The 13139-nt window shown below is 34.5% G+C and overlaps 2 protein-coding genes across 2 annotated transcripts in view; both read right to left on the reverse strand.

Moving 5' to 3' along the window:
- Nucleotides 1–13139, reverse strand: part of LOC106662103 (neurocalcin homolog) — a 325618-nt gene that overhangs the window by 292618 nt on the left and 19861 nt on the right. The window lies entirely within an intron of this gene.
- Nucleotides 1–13139, reverse strand: part of LOC106662113 (neuronal calcium sensor 2) — a 316486-nt gene that overhangs the window by 284062 nt on the left and 19285 nt on the right. Inside the window, exon 2 of the mRNA XM_014385924.2 lies at nt 3725–3752. The gene's annotated coding sequence lies outside the window, so the exon portion shown is untranslated. The remainder of the gene's footprint in view (nt 1–3724; nt 3753–13139) is intronic.

The raw sequence follows: 13139 nt of genomic DNA on the forward strand, positions 1-13139 counted from the left end.
GACACATGCCAAAACCTTTTTTTTAATTTATTTGTTACCTATACAGAATTGTATACTGTGCAAATATGTACACATGAATGATAAATCACACAGCCAACACTAGCACTAATGCCAGCACTGCACCGGTAGAGCACATGCTTTGAGGAGACAGCGATTGCTGGCACTCATTGTATATGACTAGGTATCAAGGAAGTCCCGAGGCCATCGTCGGTTAAGGCGACGTGGTGGGTTGTCAGGATGGGAATAAGTGGATAGGGTTCGAGCAGTATGGTTAGGATGGTTCGAAAGGTTGGTATGGAAGGTTTGGAATCTGGCCTGGATTAGTTCGTTGGCAAAATGAATGTTGAGGTCTTTGTGGATAGTGAGGTTAGTGACATAATAAGGTGCTTTGACAATTTGTCTAAGGGCTTTCGATTGGAAGGACTGGATGCGCTGGATATTGGAAGGCTTGGCAGTGCCCCACAGTTCTACTCCGTATGTCCATATTGGTCTTAGTAAAGTCTTGTGTAGTGTTAGTTTTGTCTTAATTGTCAAAGTCGATTTCGGTCTTAAAAGTCTTCGTAGTAGTCCAATTCTTGTATTAAGTTGCTGTTTTTTAAGTCTTGTGTGGGGATTCCACGTCAGTCTGCTGTCGAGATATAGTCCTAGGTATTTGACTTGAGTGGAAACTGGTATCTCTTTGTTGTTGATGTACAAGGGAGAGCAAAAGACTGCTTTTTCAGCATAAAAGTACACTGCATTTTTCTTCGTTCAGTCTTGTCCTCCATTTTTACACCGGTCTTCGATAAGCTCAAGGTGTTCTTGGATGTTTGAGGTAGCTTGGACAGGATTCGAGTTACAGGATAGGATTGCGGTGTCGTCAGCGTAGGCCAAAACCAAATTTACGTTTTTTAAAAATTGATGGTGACCGTATGGTGATCCATGGTTGGAATTATTCACTACTCCTCTTTGCCTAGAGATGATATCATTACATCTACATCATGCTGCGAGGAAATGCGTAAAAGATTTCTCAAAAAACAACCCGCATTGCGAACTCGGTTGTAACACGACAACGCCAGCCTCATGTTGTAAAACATACTATAAACAAATTGAAAGAGCTTGGCTATCAAGTTCTTCAGCAACCACCATATTCTCCAGACTTGTCTCCAACAGATTTTCACCTATTTAAGAATTTAGACAATTTCGTAAAAGGAAAAATTTTTGAAAGTGATGTTCAAAGCCAAAAAACGTTTTCAGATTTTGTTCCATTTCAAAGCTCAAAATCTTCAGTTCCGGCATAAGAAAGTGGGCCACGCTTTGGGAAAAATGTGTAGAAAATGAAGATAAATACTTCGATTTTGATTTTATAAAGTAATTTTACTTAAAAAAAACCTTTAGCTTGGAAACGGACATTTCATGTGACACAACCCAATACTAGGTGGAAAAATATTAAATACGTGACTGATTCTTGCCAATGCGGCCTAGGATCCAAGAAAAACAGCTATATAAAGTACGATACTTTCTTTAATGTAGTTTTCTGCTTTGTTGTCCATGTATTTCAAGATTATTATATATATGTGTAGTAGTTAGTGATTATTTAGAGATCGTGAGATGCCATAACAAGTCGAGTTTAAAGCCATTAAACAGCGCTTAAAACTAATCCTGCTGGGATTTCTCAGAGAATTTTTTCGCCCTACTTTACTATAAGCATATTTTATTTTTTATATATCTAATTTCATTTAAGATGATCCGTAATCTTCTTATCCAAGGTAAAAACATCTAATTTAATTATTACGTAATGTACGGTTTAGTTGAAAAATCAGTGTCACGAGCGGGACTTCGGGGGACTGATCCGGAGGTAGTGGGTTCGAGTCCCGCCATTTTTCAATTTTTTGAATTTAATTTTTCATTTTAACCAATTTTTCAAGTCAACCATACTTTGCATAATAATTAAAGTAATATGGTGTTGGTTGGTTATTAGGACCAACTAAAAACATATAATAACTATTTAGAGATCGTGAGATGCGGTCTGGTGTGATATAGGTTTAGAAAAACATTCCTTTATCGTACCAACGTTTCGATCTTTATTGCGATCATCTTCAGGGGTCAAAGTGTGTGTTTTCTCGGTAGATGTGTCAGATCAAAACGTTGTCGCAATAAAGAAAATGTTTTTCTAAACCTACATTACACCAGACCGCATCTCACGATCACTAAATAATTATTATATATTATATGTTTTAAGTTTGCCCTAATAGCCAACGTATTACTTTAATTATTATGCAAAGTATGACTGACTTGAAAAATTAGTTCATGGGAGGGACTCGAACCCACGACATCCGGATCAGCCCTCCCCCTAGTCCCGCTCGTTTCAACTAAACCGTACATTGCGTAATAATTAAATTCGATTTTTTTACCTTGGATAAGAAGATTACGGATCATCTTAAATTAAATTAGATATATATAAAAATGAACAAATATTAAAATATGCTTACAGTAAAGTAGGGCGAAAAAATTCTCTGAGAAAACCCAGCTGGACTCGTTTTAAGAGCTGTTTAATGCCTTTAAATTCGACTTTTTAATAGCAAACAAAAATACTGATTTTAAGGGCACATTTTATTCTCCGTTCTTAAAAATTAATTAATTTTTAAACCTACTCCGGATTGCATCGAAATTCCATGTTATCACCAGAATAAGAAAGCTGTATGTTTCAACTTGTACATTTTGTCAACAATGTTTACATTTGATGTCATTATAAAAGAAACAGATAAGGATAAAAGCAACAAAAACTCTTCAAACGTTTTATTTTATTATCTCCGGTTTTAATTTCAAAAAAAAATTACTTAAAATATATTTTTCTCGGATCCAAGGGCGGATTGGCAAGAATGTTCGAAAACGACATATTTTTCGACTAAAATCACCAAAAAAAAGTTTCATTAAAATCGGTGACCCCACGTCCATAGCCTCGCGTTCATAATACCATAATAGCAGACCAATTTTACTGGGCTTACTTTCGCCTGTTTACGTATCATTCGACTTCACGCCTCTTCAGTGAGGAACTGTCATATTTTTTAACGTACTGTACATAATTAAATGTCACTTGATTTACTCTGATTACGGTAAAACTTGTACATATTTTTGGGTTGATTTTTGATGTTATATTTTAAAAAATATTATATATTATATAAAAATATTATATAAAAAAATTCCGATATTAAATAATTAAATTTAACAAATAGAACCGTACATTTTTTTAAACTATACTAGTCTGCTATCGTCTCTTTCGGACCCCTTCTTGTGGCTATTTTGGGTTTTAAACCCTCGTAGACTTTTAGGTCGTTGTAAAAGGTTTATTTACAGGATAAATCTATAGGGATTTCATTTGTGGATAAGATAGTTCAAATGTTATCCATGAAAAGTCTAGAAATCATGGAACTAACATGGTCGAAAACAAAAAGATTTGTAGTTGTACTAGTGTATAATTTCTAGAATGCAAATTACGACCATTGCTACGTTCGTTAACAAAAATAGACGCAAATTTTATTCAAAAAGAAAAAAACGAAGCTGTTTTTTCAATAAATATAAATTCCACAATGATACTGAAAAGAAATAGTATGATACGGTTCAAAACTAAATATTAACCAAATATCAAGTGAGCTAGTATAAATAAATGTTTTTAAAAACCGGCCATTATTTGGTAAAAGTTTTATTTGATATATTTTCATAGGAAATTATATATTTCACTCACCGTATGATGGATGCCTCGAGCGATAAATCTGGAACAGAAAAATAAAATTATAATTATTTCGTGGATACACTTGCCAAATATATACAGAAATAGTTTTTTAGGTGAAAAAATGTATGTAGACAAAAATGTAAATATTGAGCTAATTTCTCCTATAATTGAAAAACGATATTACTTTCTTGTCCCACGAATGTATGATTGTTGTAGACAGGAAATTTATTTATGTAGCTCTTTTCATATTTACTTGCTAATTACATTTAATATGACAACTTACTTATTAAGTTTTTTCAATCAATTAATCTTCAAGTAATTAATGTAAGGTATTGGGTGAGATAAAAAAAGTCAGTGTCACGAGCGGGATTCGAACCCACGACCCTCGGCTAAATACGCCGCTGTTCTACCACTTGAGCTGTCGTGACTTCGTTCCTCTCGGACACCAATTCTCCGTCTCAACCCCCCTTTCGAATTTTCCCTCCGTTTTGACATATTTCAAATGTCGTGTAATGACCGGAGCGGGATTCCGCTCGTGACACTGACTTGTTTTTATCACAACCAATACCTTACATAAGGATTAATTAATTGAAAAAAGTTATTCGGTCAATCGGACCACGAACTCCAATGAATTACTTATTATGTTACCCCCTCCCCGATAAATATCAAGTAGTCCAGGGTGTGATGACTGGAGAGTAAAAGTAAGTTATTAGCGAGAATGGAGTCGGTTCAACCCCGCCCCAAAGAATATCGAATACTCTGGGGGAGTGAACGTGTCCAGACTTCCATGTTTGTGGTGATGTATATATGTATTTTATGGTTTACATTCTGTACTTGACAATCTGGGGTACAAACGAGGCTAATAATTTAGGATATCGACTTAGTTTTTCAAACAAAAGCAAAGAGTGATTAACAGATCGAGATGCTCAAATTGATTCATATTGGGACATACGCGTGAAAGGTAAGAAAAGAACTAAAAATACGCAGAAACCATGACTTCATATGTTTGTCGAACTAAACTTACCTTATTATTCTTTTATTAGTACAAGTCTTTAAAAAGTATGAATGAAATAAGGTATCATTTATACCTGTAATAAACTTGTTAAACAATTTATTGTCCATCTGATATCTTAGTACATATTGAAACGATGTGTTTTTCCTGAACGTCATGTTTTATATGTTCGGGTAAATTGGATGATAAGAATATTTAATAATCTGCACAGAGTATATTTTTTTCAAAGTGTTTTATGTTCAGTACGTGATCTCGTGCACGCAACACGACCCAGTATCGCTAAGTCAAGTGTTCTTCTTAGCGAAGTTACTATATAAGTAAAGTTTCGCCGTTGAACGCGATTCTGAGGGAGAGACGTTTGAAATTTTGAAAAATTCTTTATCCAAAATAATCGCTATGCGATTAGTGTACAACTTATAAATAATAATTACATTTTAAAAGACAGTTTTAAATAATACCAGTGATAAAAAGCTATAGAAACTTCATACGCTAAAATTTATATTGCCTATTATAGCTGGTTTAGAAAATTTGGCTACTTTTACTTTAGCCTAAAAATATTTTAGCTATGGTTAAAATACAGGAAAATTTTATCGTTATTATTTTTATAGTGATTGAAAAGTATTTATAATTCACAGTATTGAAAGTTTTGGCCAGTTGCTTTCTTCGTTACGGCTTTAAAAGTTCTGGATCAACAAAGGATCCCCGATTCGCCATACCACCTCCTATGATGGTCTAGTATCATATCGATTATAATTTTTGAAATCTTCGCAAAAAAAGTTTTCGTGGAAAAGTGGAAAAAATTGTAGACGGTGAAACACCAAAATTCCATAGTAAAAGTCAAAAATGACTGGAAAATTGAGCCCACTTAAACTACTTTTCTCTATTTTCTGGACTGGTTTTCAAAATAGTAAATGATTCCTGTTGTATATGAGGGCTTAAAGTCCCACCTATAATTTGGCTGTCCCGAACGAAGGGTCAAACCACTTTACAATACATTTTTCATATTATAATCCATAAAAAACCATGGGCTATAACGGGATTCGAACCCAAAACCTCTAGCGTGGCAATACAAGTCGGACGAAAATATGGCAATTTAATCGTATGTTTATATTGATGTTATATAACAAATAACTTTAGCACCGAAGGTACACTAACACACCTTAACATTGCATAACTCATAGATGGAGCTCATTATTGAATAAGACCATGCTGGGTAGACGTTTTCTAAGAAGCCAGTGACCTGTAATAGTCCTACACTACCCGCTCTAACTTTAGCAATGAGTTTGCCAGGTAAGGGTTGTTTATATTCACAGTTTATTCACTTTTGTCTTTTTTGGATTCGTTTTATGATGGTGGATTCTGGGTTTGTTATTGTTATCCCAAGTGTAGGTTCAAGGCCAATATACAGTACTGCATATATTCCTCTGGCCAGTGTGTCTGCCCTTTCGTTGCCCAAAATTACCAAGTGTCCTGTCCCCAAGATCTGTTGTTTGTTGAATTCCCCCAGGTTTTTGGAAATTTTGTATAGTTTTGAGGCGATTTGTTTATATGCTAATGCTAAGCTGATAGCTGCTTGGTTTCTAGATTTTCTAAGGTACAAGCATTGATGGCATGCATTTCAGCTTGAAAGACCTAGGTGTACCTCGCTAATGAGTGTGAAGTGAAGTTCGACTAGTGAAATTATTCGAGTGTAAATCAGGTTGGAAAACTGAGCGCACTGAACTACTTTTCTCTATTTTCTTGATACATTTTCTAAATAGTAAATAATTCCTGTCATACACGAGGGCTTAACGTCCCACCTATAATTTGGGTGTCGTGGACGAAGGGTCAAACAATACATTTTTTATACTATAATCAATTAAAAACCATGGGCTATGACGGGATTCGAACCCAAAACCTCTAGCGTGGCAATACGAGTAGGACGCCCTAACCACTCGGCCACCGATGGGTTTTGTAAATATTGAATCACTCCCGTCTTCCATTAAGAAGGAAAATACAAGTGGCTAAAATAAGGCCTTTTAACCGTATTAAATTGATGTTAAAAACGCAAATAACTTTAGAACCGAAGGTTCTCACTAGCATACCTTAACAAAATCATTGCATAATTTACAGATGAGCTCGTTATTGAATAGGCCCATGTTGTGTAGATGTTTTCTCAGATGCCAGTGACAGGGTATATTCCTCTGAGTTTAGCCCTCTCTAATTTTAGAAGTGAGTTTGCCAGATAAGGGTTATTTTAGCATAAGCTTACGTGTCTAGCACCTCTACAATTTATTCACTTCCCCTTTTGTCTTTTTTGGAACCATTCTATCATGGAGGATTCTTCTGGCCAGTGTGTCTGCCCTCTCCTTACCCAAAATTACCCCATGTCCTGGTCTCCAAGATATCAGGGTGTTTGTCGTATTCCCCCAAGTTTTGGAGATTTTGGATAGTTTTGAAGTGATTTTTTTATCTGCTAATGCTAAGCTAATAGCTGCTTGGTTATCTGATCTTATGAAGCTTTTTTGTCAGTGTAACCTCTTTTAAGATTTTCTAAGGTACAAGCATTGATGACATGCATTTCAGCTTGAAAGACCGAGGTGTACCTCCTAAATGAGTGTGAAGACCAGTGAAATTATTCGAGTGAGGATGAAGAAAAAAATTACCAAAACGTGCCGACCTTTTGTCATATATTATAATTCATCTTTTCTTTCATAGACTGTTGAGACTTTGTAATATGATAAAGAGTGTTTCCGGGATCATGTAGTCAGTCAGTTCTAAGAATGAATGCCCGATTTTATTAATTATTATTGCGTGTCCGAAGTGTTAGTTCCCAGCCATATTATGGAGTTAATATTGTTAAGTATACGTCCAAGAAAGTGGACGCTTTTGTTTCTTGTTTACTGTAAAATTTAAATTATTGGGCCCCTCATCCTTTTTACAGTGGACCTTGCAAATCTAGTTTTTTGTTAATTTATATTTAATGAACATTAGTACAAAAGTGGAGATATAATTCCGTCATATATGGGTTTACATTCTTCAAATGTTTTTGACGTTTTTAAAAACGTATACAAAATCCAGTGAATAATGTACAATTTTTTTTTTTTTTTTTACTCAACAGGGCATCCATGACTGAGAACAATGATTGTTGCGTGATGTCATGAGGTCAGGTCAGAACCATGGAGGGTTTCATTAATTTCGATGTAACATCATGCAATAGTAGCCAAAACAAGACTTTTCACTGGGAAGAATATATTAATTAAACTTTTTTTTTAAGGTGGCTTTTTTTTATAAATAAACAATTTATTGATTATTTCCTTCGACAATTTATATAATTTAATTACTTCCGGCGTCAAAACTGAATGAAATTGAAACGTAAACAAACTCCACCTCCTCTCGCAGTAATTGCGCCGAGAGAGGTAGCGAAGGCCGATAGCCCAGGAGAGAATGGTCGATCTATTGGGTTGTCCGGAAAATAATGCAGGATTTTAAGTTTTCATTAAAAAAAATCTATATAAAATATTCTGTTTACGTTTACAGGATTACTCATTTGTATGAATGTCNAAATTATTTTGATTAAAGAACATTGCTTTAAAGTAACTAGTTTCTTTTTTTTTGTTTAATACCAAAATCCTGCATTATTTTCCGGACAACCCAATATAACAGGAAGTGGGCCAAGGGAGGATTACCGCAATAACAGCAGTAATGGCTTACAATTGATATCGAACCTAAACATTTTCAAACAATATTATCAGTTCAATGGCCGTGTTTCTTTGATGAATTTGGAAAATGACGTTGTCAAGTCACTTGATAACTTCTAACCAACTCAGGGCTGACAGGCGAGCAACAGGATATTCGGAAATTAATTAACAAACTCGTTTATCCTTCCTTAGATCAGTGACAGATTATTAATCTGACACTAATCTTGAATTAATGCTAAATATTTAAACGATGTGAGCTGGGGTTACCAGCCACGAAGCAATACGTTATTCCTTTCTTTCCGAACCTGACAGTTCTGTCAACAAACCTTTACTCACAACGCAATACGTTACTCCAATATTAACTTTTCGACCTAAGAGTATTTCTTTTAGATCCGATCAAAAAACCGACTGTTTAAATATTAACTAAATACTAACATAATTGGGGAAAAAATCTTTTAATTCGTGTATTTACATTTGCTAAATTAATCTTAACACAAGTTGATCTTTGTAAATGTAGAAAGCCATAAACCAGATTTATTATCTAGTAAAAACCTATCAGTCTGATAGAAATTTAAAGGTCAAACTCATTTTATAATTTATTATTATAAAGACAAATTATTCTGATATCAGTTATCGTGAGATTAAGAAGTTTCCCGAAAGAAATTTCTCGTGTCACATATTCCTTTCCTCTCAATATCGCCTATGGTATGGAGCAGTCCTAACCTTCCTTATCCTCCTTCATGGTCCTATCGTCCTGATACTAGACAGACCTCCCTAATTTCTACTCTCACGAGCTCCTACCAGATCAATCATTCATATCTCAACAGCAATAAATATTCTGTGTTTCTGTGATCCAACAGTTCTGATTCAACCTAGCCTTTCTTAACCTCTTCCTATGCTTTTCTAGTCATTCTCTCAAGAGCTCATTTAAGATCCAACAATTCCGATACCTATGGTATGGAGCAGTCCTAACCTTCCTTATCCTCCTTCATAGTCCTACCGTCCTAATACCAGCCGGATCTTTCGAAGATTTACTAGTAATTCTTATATCACGAGCTTAAGAAACAATCCTGATACAAACTCACCTTCGGTAACTTCTACCATCCATCTAACCTTAGGATAAAAGAGCTCTTCATACTGTCCTGGTGCCAACCTAATCTTCCTAGGCTTTACTAGTCATTCTTACCTCAGGAGCTCCTATAAGATCAACAATCCTGATACCGCGATAGTCTCCCCTAACCACTACTAACAAATCTTATTTAGCAGCTCCTTCATGGTCCTACCGTCCTAATACCAGCCGAATCTTTCTAAGGTTTACTAGCAATTCTTATTTCCCAAGCTTAAAAAAACTATCCTGATACAACCTAACCTTTGTTAACCTCTTAACCAACCAATCTTACATTAGTAGTACCTTCATGGATCTATTAGCCTAATAGTATACCGATCTTCTTAACTTCTATAATCGTTCTTATTTCAGGAGTTCCTGAAAGATTCAGCAATCCTGATTCAACCTAACCTTCCTTAACCTCTACCAACCCTACCTTAGGATGCAATAGCTCTTTATAGTCGTACCATCCTGATATCTAACTAATTAATCTTTACTAGTAAGTCTTATCTCATATTCCTTTCCATAAAAAACAATGATTAAAATAAATAAAAATACTGTATTTTTGTCGGAAAAATGGCGAAGGTAATTATGCCAGAATATTTGATAATATAATTAATGGAGTTGGCGTTATTATAGCGTAACACGAACGAATTCATAATGAAGGTGCAAATGAAGCTACACCGTTTCACATGAATAGGCTATCATTCAGGCGAAATATTTTCCACTATTCCATTTCTGTTCTACTTTATTCTCAATGACAGAGTGTTTAATAGCCTAATGCTAATGTTTATTATTCTAGATAAATGAGCACTTTAAACCTGAGAACAAATTACTTTCCGGGGGATGGTTTTTTTTAATCTATTTTCTTATCTTTCTGCGAAATTGTAATTGCTGAGGTTTTAAGCATTGAGACTTAGAATTATGTAGTAACACGTAAGCAAGATTGAGCCAATTAATGTTTCAAACCCTTTTGCATGTAAAGCACCATTTTTTTTCCAATCGTCCGTGCTTTAGAAAAATTAAAAACTTTTGTTCGTTAAACGTCATGAATTACAGATTTCAAAAATGCTGTTTAAAACTTACATTGTTTCTTTTCAAAATATTATTCCACGTTCCAGAAAAAAAATTAGACCTTGTTCTTTAAACGACATGAATTTTATTACAACAATTTTTTAAATTAATTACACGTGTAAAATTAATCGAGTGCAACTTTCAATAAATATGAGTAAAGGTCGAATTGATTTAGTAATTTCCTCTGGCAGCTGTGGGCTGAGTTATGTAAATGTTTGCTATATTGGTTTCGGCGAAAAGGGCCACTGTGGCAGAAAGGGAATTTCCCTCGCAGACAGGTATACCTGTGGAACGGGAATATTAACAAAATTTGCAATGGAATGAATGAATCAAAGAATCCACCAAAAATACCCTAAATATTCGGCAAAGAGTATTTTTATCTGAGAAAGAAGCGCGCTTAACAAAACTTAAATTGCTTATTCAGACGACAGTGATTCGCTGAGCCTGTTGATCCAAGAGAAATTTATAAACCAACTAAATTAACACATATTAAACACTTTTCCTGCTAGCTCCGGCTTAATAAAAAACTGTAAAAGTAAAATATATTTTCAAGATATTTAAGCAGTCGCTCTGAATGTTATGAAATTCAGAACTAGGGCGTTCACTTATCTGTTACTCGATTGTTGTATTGTTTGTATTCTATTATTGCGTCATCGAGAGAGGCCAGAAATCGTAATGGTTAAGTTTAACGCGACAAAACGTTTAAATGCGGCACCCTGTAAATTTTAGGCACGAGATTATGCGTAAGTTTAATCAAAAGATCGTATTTCAGCTGTGTTGTGTCTTTGCGCCTTTAGACTTCGAGTTCCAGTATTATTATAGCTTTTTTTTTAACGTAAAATTACCGTTCAAATTACCCAGGTTTTGTTACTTCAAATTACCCACGTTTACTTTCAAAGTTACCCTTTTTTTAAACATCAAAAACCTGGGAGATGGAAGAAATGTAAGCATGTAAAGCAAATTCCTGATTTTGAAAAAAAAAAATATATATATATATATATAAAATAATCGGGGCTCTTAGAAGAAATTGATTAGATAAAATTGGATGATAAATTATGATCAAAATTCGTTTCTATATTAAAAATTAAAAATCAATAAAATTTAATGTACTTATTATATACATTTATATATAAAAAAAATGATCCTTTTTTAATTTGATTTTTGAATATAAAATAATTGGGCTCTTAGAAATCATATAAATGGAAATTACCATCATAAAATGAAATATTAAAATAAAGGTTCTTCACTTATACAATGGGAAAACAATTTTTCAGCCAAAATGAAATATTCAGGTATATAATTGACTCAAAGCAAAGAAAACCTGGACACTTGTATTCATTATTTATTTTCTATAATAATTAAATATAAAGATTAATAGATGATGTAAAAAGTAAACAGAACCCATTAGAGTTCGTGGTCCAATTGACCAATTAACTTTTTTCAATTAGTTAATCGTTATGTACGGTATACGTCGAGATAAAAAATTCAGTGTCACGAGAGGGATTCGAACCCACGACCTTCAGCTAAACACGCCGCTACTCTACCACTTGAGCTATCGAAAAATGACAAAAAGGAGGGAAAATACGAAAGGTGGGTTGATGTGGGAAGTTAGTGTCCGAATGGATCGAAGTCACGATAGTTCAAGTGGTAGAGTAGCGGCGTACTTAGCGGAAGGTCCGTGGGTTCGATTCCCGCTCGTGACACTGACTTTTTTATCTCAACCAATACATTACATAAAGATTAAGTAAACAAAACATTAATAACTTGTTTATAGTACTACTAATCCTTTTACACTCTTTAGATTAACACCCTTTCCAGAGCTAACTTGGAGCGAAGTTAATTATTTTAAATTGTTTTCTTTGATGAAACAATAAATTTAAGTAAAAAATTAATTATTAATTTTATTAACACGCGTTACTAAGGGCAAAACTAGGTGATAAATTGTTAGTTAAATTTTCATGTATCACTAAATGATTTTTCCGTGTTTTAGTGAATTTTCTTTCAAACCATCCTAATTAAATAATTTTTATTAAAATTCTTGAATTTCAAACTGTAATGCGTTTGCCAGTTTTGACGAAGGTCCTTTGATCATGAGTTTACTACGGTCTACTAAGGTTTACTATATCTTGCATCTCTAATGTTCGTCCATTTTTTTTTCCAAATTTAGGTTTTGGGCATATTTTGCCCCGGGACCAAAGATATTGTCAGTTTTGAATGCCTTCACCGATTATTTTAGATGTGACCTTATTATGTGCTAATGCTTTTAGGGCTGCTTGGATGTCTGATTTAATTTTTTTTTGTCATTTTAAACCCTTTTAAAATTTCTATCGCACAACTGGTACTGTGGATTTCAGCTTAAAACTGGACTTACGGAACGAGTCCCTTTGAACTAGTGTTCATCTAGCCATCTATATTCATTGCTTGGTGCTACCTGCCCCCGTAAGGCGGCCCCCGCCGAGCCAGCACGGCCCCCGAGACCGGCCAGGAAGGACACCTGGGCTGTCCATTTGTAACGGAAAGCCCAACACCATCACCCAGTCTGGAGCGTAACGTGCC

The sequence above is a fragment of the Cimex lectularius genome, unplaced genomic scaffold (genome assembly GCF_000648675.2).
Source record: "Cimex lectularius strain Harlan isolate CLEC.00 unplaced genomic scaffold, Clec_2.1 scaffold1, whole genome shotgun sequence".
NCBI lineage: Eukaryota > Metazoa > Arthropoda > Insecta > Hemiptera > Cimicidae > Cimex > Cimex lectularius.